We start from the raw sequence: 7,008 nt of genomic DNA on the forward strand, positions 1-7,008 counted from the left end.
ATACACGCATACACATAAAAAAATGAAAAAAAAAAAGATAATGTGGATTTCTAGAAAAGAAGCTGAGACAAAGTTATCCTTCAGAGGAGCTTTATTAGGAGAGTTACAGCATCATTGCCACAGCCACCAATGAAGTCCTGAAGGAGGAGCCAGCTTTCAGGTCTGAAGAAGCGATTCATCAGGAAAGATAGCCGTGCTGTATACCATGCTGTGATATGTCCCCTGAAGAGAAAGAGCCTTCAGTTCTAAAAGATTAGGGGAGTTACAGCATTGCACCATAGGCAGAGCCATGGGATTCCCAAGAGACAGACTTTTCACTTCTCTTCAGATCCAGATAACAAAGGGCGTTTCTTGCTCTTACAGATTTGTGGGTGGGGATAAGTTTCGTAAGTGATGTAGACTACATGTTAGAAGCTAGAAAGGCACTGATAAAAATCAAGCTATAGGGCTAGTGAGATGGTAAAACAAGTTGTTATCCTGAGTGTGATTTCAGAATGCATATGGTAGAAGGAGAGAACCTACCCCCGGAAGTTATCCTTTAACCTCCATGCCCACACTGTGGCGTGCACACACTGACACTAACCTCCAATAAGTAAAGTGGGGACAAAGTCTAGCTATAACTCAAGGCTATTTTGGGTTTGAGCTGGGGACGGGGAGTGAGGAGAAAATTCTGAGAGCTGCAAGGTCACAGTGTGCCTGCTTTTCGACTTTGTCCCTCTGTAGGGGGTGTGGCCTGGTTTCTGGAAACTAGGGCAGTTGGAAGATCTGTGATTCACAGTGTTGTTAGTCTTACATGTCTAGCTCTGGTATATTCCAGCCTCTTGTGTCTGTCCAGTCCAATAGAAAGGATGCTGTGTCCATGGGAAGGAAAAGCGAGGGAGACTTTCCTCCCCAAGCATCTCCCCACAAGGTATCTGTCTCAATGATCACTGTCAACAGCAGGGAACTCACTCTTCTCACACCCACTCCTATCATTCAGCCCTTTCAGTACAGAGGAAGATGTCATCATCCAAATTTAAAAGTGAAAAGGGAAATTGAGTGAATGTAATGCTGAGAGGAGATGATAGATGGGTCCCAAGGACGAGCCTTCCCAGATACACAAGGTCAATGTGGCCAAGTAGACCCCACACCACGAGAGGAGTGTCAACATTTTACTGTGAGAAAGCAGGTAGACTGGGTATGCTGTGACTGTGAAGGCTGTGGAAAGGCCCTGGTGGAGCAACGTGGGCCTTCTTGCCCAAAGCAGTCTGAGCTCCTGCTGTCCCAGTTAGGATGAGGTTGCTTTCTGTGTATCGCTGCTCCTTACCACATGTGGTTATACTAAACTGCTTCAGGAAGCTCAAAAGGCCCTCTGGCCCAATATGCTGCACCAGCCTTAGCAACTTAGAACAGTCAGAATAATGCTGACCTTCAGCCTAAGGAGTCCAAAGCGCTTTGGTGGCAGCTGTTGCTTCTCCTTGCCATATCTCCTAGTGCAGGTGTCTGCCTGCTCCTTGGAATGAGGACCCAACCGGGCAGCCTCTCAAGTTCAAGGTCTGAAGTCACTCCCGATTCACACTCTGGCTCACCTGACCCTGTACTCCAGCTGTACAACATACACATGGATAGATCTAGGATTTTCTCATTGCTGTGACCAAATGTCTGGCAAAATGCAGCTTCAGGAGGAAAGATTTCCTTTGACTCAGAGTTTGAGCCGGTAGGTACCCATCATGATTGGGTAAGTTCCTGGTGGTGGGAACATGTGCTAGAACTCCTCACACTTTGGTGGTGGTCCAGGGCTCATCCGGCTTTCTTCTCTTCCCATTTCATTCAGTGTGGGCTCCAGTCCATGGGATGGTGCCACTCAACATTTAGTGTGGGTCTTCCCGTCCTTGGTAATCTCTGGAAATGCCCTCAGATCCGCTCCTGAAGAGGTGCTTCACTAACGCCTTAGGTCTTTCTTTTTCTTTTTGTTTAAGTTTTTAAAAATTTTTTAATTATTTATGTTTTTGTGTGTGTGTCTTTGAATATGCCTACGTGTATGTGGGTCCCCACAAAGTCCAGAAGAGGACATTGGATCCCCTGGAGCTGGAGTTACAGGCAGTTGTAGCAGCCCAGTATAGGTGCTGGGAACCCAACTCTGGTTGTCTGCAAGAGCAGCAATCGCTCTTAACTGCTGAGCTATCTCTCCAGCTAGCAAGTTAGGTTTTTCTTTCCCCACTGAAGTTGACAATCAAAATTAGCCGACACAGGAGCCTAACACTTATACAAATTTGAGGGCCATGTCAGGGATGCAGTTTGCTAAGAGGACTCAGAACTCAGGATGCAACTGTAGTCATGGCTAAGACTTGCCACAAAGAAGGAATTGAAATCAAAGTCAGCCAAGGGAAAAAGTTCATGGGGTGAGGTCCAAAGAAGCCAAGCACAAGCTTTCAAAGTCCTTTCCTTGTGGACCCAATCCCCATGTCATTTTTCCAGCAACAGGCTGCAACGTGTTGAGGTACTTTCTACCAGGGAAGCTCGCAGAGACTCAGTGCTGGGGTTGTTAGGGTACAGCTGCACAGGCACGGGCATCCTCTGCTCAGCAGGCACCCAAATTCCTGACTCCCAGATGGAAAGCAGATGTTCATCATACACAGTGTTTGTTTGTACAAACAATTGAGTCAGTGAGCCCTCTTATCAGGGGATGTGGGAGTCCTTCCAAAATTGCATGCCCAGATGCCAGCCCGCTTGGCAAGCTTGCCTTCTGAAAAACACTCTCAAGGACTACTGTGTTACCTCTTTTCCTCACCAGGACCTCTAAGAAAAAGAAGACAAAGTTATATATCTAGAATTAAAGAAACAAAATGAGAAAGTAAGTCCAAATATGCAATAAAAAATTTAAAGTAGACAAATATTGTGTCATGAAACAAGATAAAACAAACAAGCAAACGGAGAAACCAAAAACCAAACCAACACCCCGTGGGCGCTAACCACCTGACATACAATGAACCCCACCATGTCCCCTGACTTGTATGGATGTATGCTCGTATGCTCTGATGGCCTCTGAAGACAATACTTTATGATATTACCCTCTACATATAGAAAAGATCATTTAATTTTTCTCCTAATATATTTGATCAATATTTATTGTTTTTTTTTTTTTTTTTTGAGACAGGGTCTCACATAGCCCATGATGGCCATAAACTCAATCTGTAGCTGAGGTGGCTTTGTTAGCCCCCCCCCCTTTTTGAGACAGGTTTCACTATGTAGCCCTGGTTGGCCTGGAACTTCCTATGTAGACCAGGCTGGTCTCCAACTCATAGAGATCTGCCTGTCTCTGCCTCCCAAGCATTGGAATTAAAAGCTGGTCTTTTTCTGTGTACAGGTCTTATGCAACAAGTGGGGCTATAGCTGCTTATATGTTCATTATCCAACAGCCACGGAATATGCAGAAGACAGCACCTCACATCACATCACTCCTCCCCACCTCCCAGCTCTCACAGTCTCTCTTTTTTTTTTTTTTTTTTTTTTTTTTGAAAAAAAAAAAAAAAAAAAAAAAAAAAGAGGACGATAAATCTTTCACTGTGATATATCAAAATAATGTCTATGAGTGTATTGTCTAAGTGCTGCGAAGTGCACCCGTATCGTGCAATGCCTGCGGAGGTCAGAAGAGGCTGTCGGATCCCCTGGGACTGGAGTTACAGACAGCTGTTAGCTGCCATGTGGGTGCTGGGATTAGAACCCGAGTCTTCTGCAAGACCAACCAGTATTCTTAACTGCTGAGCCATCTCTCTAGCCCCCAGATCAGAGCTTCTTAAACTTCCACTGTCGAAGTGCACCCGTATCGTGCAATGCCTGCGGAGGTCAGAAGAGGCTGTCGGATCCCCTGGGACTGGAGTTACAGACAGCTGTTAGCTGCCATGTGGGTGCTGGGATTAGAACCCGAGTCTTCTGCAAGACCAACCAGTATTCTTAACTGCTGAGCCATCTCTCTAGCCCCCAGATCAGAGCTTCTTAAACTTCCACTGTCGACTCTTCGTCACTGGAGAAAATTTAAATGACCCTGGGTAGATAGGTTTATAAAATAAATATAAAGATAAAATATTTACTACTAATAAAATATTGACTACTAATAAATCATAAATTTATTTTAGGGCTGGTGCGATGGCTCAGTGGTTAAAAGTGCCTGCCATGCAGGCCTGATGATATGAGCTCAATTTCTGGAACCCATATAAAGGTGGAAAGAGAGACCCAACTCCACAAAGTTGTCCTTTGACCTCCACACACATCATATACATATATGTAATATTAATAAGTAAAATAAATTCATAAAAAGAAATATGCCTCAAAACAATTCTTTGGTATACATATCATTTTACTATTTATATTTTAAAGATTTTTTTTTTGGTCTTTTTGAGACAAGGTCTCCTTGTAGCCGCACCTGGCCTGGATTCGCTAATGGAGACCAGGCTGGCCTCAAACTTACAGAGATCTGCCTGTCTCTGCCTCCCGAGTGCTAGGATTAAAGGTGTATGTCACCATGCTCAGCAAAGATTTTTATTATATATTTTTATTGCCTTTGTTTTTATTTTTCGAGACAGGGTCTCACTATGTAGCCCTGGCTGGCTTGGAGCTCACTATGTCAAAGAGGCTGGCCTCAAACTCCCTGAGATATGTCTCTGCCTCCCAAGTGCTGGGATTAAAGGCATGTACCACCACAACAGGCTATTTTTATTATTTTAAATATTTTGTTATTTTTTTTTTAATTTTGTGTATGAGTGTATTGCCTTCATGTATGTGAGTGCACACCCGTGTCCTGCAATGATGCAGAGGTCAGAAGAGGGCTTCGGATTCCCCTAGAACTGGAGTTAAGGATGGTTCATAGCCACCATGTGGTTGCTAGGAATCGAACCCGGGTCCTCTGCAAGAGCAGTCAGTGCTCTTAACCACTGAGCCATCTCTCTAGCCCCTCTATTATTTTTATTTTATGTGCATGAGTGTATATTATGTATGTAAGTACACCACATACATGCAATGCCTGCAGAGGCCAGAAGAAGGCATCAGGTCTCTTGGAACTGGAGTGTGTGGGGCAGGTGTGTCCACACACAACCGATGGCTCTGCTTTAAAGATGGACTTCGGTAGGGATGGGAAATCTCTTCTATAAACCTCAAAGATTTCTTATGACAGTCTCAGTTTAGGGTTGGTGGAACTAGAGGTCTGCTAAACTGAACAACAGTCATGAGGATGTTAAGTCAGATACACAGGTTGGGAGTGAACATCTGCCTAAGGGTTTAAGGTAGGCTGAGGCCGTTTTGGCTCTGTCTGCTACATTCCTGCTAGATCCCTGATGTTACATGCCGGCCATTGCTTCCTCACATTCTTCAGGTGCAGTACAGTTCAGAGTCCATAGAACAAGACCTGTTCTTCACAGCTGAGGCAGGTAATGAAGCACATTGGAGGGGGAGCAATGTTGGTAGCAATCTGTGTCCAAGCAGAGCAGTGGCCACAGCCCCCATCTCCTCTGGCAAGGTGGGAGAAATTGCTTCTGCCAGGAAGGAGGTCCCAGGGGAGGTTAGGGGTACAAGATCCAAGTGACTCCACCAGAAGTTCCCAAACCAGTCTCAAGGCATAGACTTTGCCATGCGAAAACTATACCTCAGTTGGGGGTTGTGGGCACAGCTGTGACCCCAGCACTGGGGGACTGAAACAGGAGGGCACGTGAGTCTAGCAATTCTGACCCAGCTTGAACAACATAGCAAGATTCCATATCTTTCTTTTTTGAAAAAAATTATTACATTTATTTATTTGTGTGTGACAGATGTAGAGGTCAGAGGACAATGTGCAGGAGTTGGTTCGTATTAGGGTTCCAAACAGCAGCAGCCAGGGACCACATGATCACTTGCCTCCTGACAGGCCTTCAGAGAGCTTCGCCCTCTAAGGTAGTTAACTTTGAGAAGCTTAGATTGATTACTCAGGGCTCTGCTGAAACCCCAGCTCAGTTTATGGACAGACTCACTGATGCTCTGGTCCAGCATACCAAGTATGACCCAGAGTCTGCAGAGGGACAGCTTATGCTTCACCACCACTTTATCTTACAATCAGCTCCAGATATTAGAAGGAAACTTAGGCACTTAGACAAGGGCCCTGAAACCCCCACAAGAGATCTGTTGGACACGGCATTTAAAGTATTTTATAACCGAGAGGAACAGGAGAAGGCAGACAAGCTTACCCTGTCCAAGCAAAAGTACCAGCTTATGGCTGCAGTCCTAAGGGCTCCTCCCAAGAACACTCCAAACACCAATGGGGCCCAACGACATCCACCAGGATCCTGCTTCAAGTGCGGAGCGACTGGACATTGGGTAAGACAATGCCCTAACCCACGGCCACCACCCGGACCCTGTCCTTCTTGTGGGCAACAAGGTCACTGGAGAGTTTATTGTCTTTCTTTGCAACGCCACAGAAGGCCACTCACCTCCCAGACCCAGCCTCATTTACAGGGTTCAGTGAACGACCATCTAGGCCTGGCGGCTGAAGACTGATGATGCCCTGGCTTTTCAGCCCCCACCACTTCTATAATTATCACAGTGGAGGAGCCCAGGGTTTCAGCCATGGTGGTGCGTAAGATTATTAATTTCATTATTGACACTGGCACGTCATGGCCAGTTCTCCCTTCCTACTCTGGTAAAGTTTTTCCCTCACAGATCTCTGTGGTGGGGGTTGATGGGAAACCTCACAACCCCAAATCAACAGGACCCTTAGCCTGTGTATTCTGGAAGATGCCTTTAACTCCCTCCTTCCTGGTTATGCCCACCTGCCCAACCCCCCTACTTGGCAGAGATCTCATGCTAAAGCTCTCCCTTTCTATTTCTCTCCCATTCTCCAGCATGGCTGTGAAGCAGCTTCAAAGCTTCAATGCCTCCCGCAGCTTCTCTTGGGATGGCATTCTCACTTTATCGGTTAATCTCCTGAGAAACTTCTCTAATACTAATGTCTCCACTTGCTTTCTCTGTGCCCCCTGCAGGGCTCACTTCTCCTCCCTCTCTCAG

This window comes from Nannospalax galili, unplaced genomic scaffold, assembly GCF_000622305.1.
Source record: "Nannospalax galili isolate Female #2095 unplaced genomic scaffold, S.galili_v1.0 scaffold717, whole genome shotgun sequence".
Lineage (NCBI taxonomy): Eukaryota > Metazoa > Chordata > Mammalia > Rodentia > Spalacidae > Nannospalax > Nannospalax galili.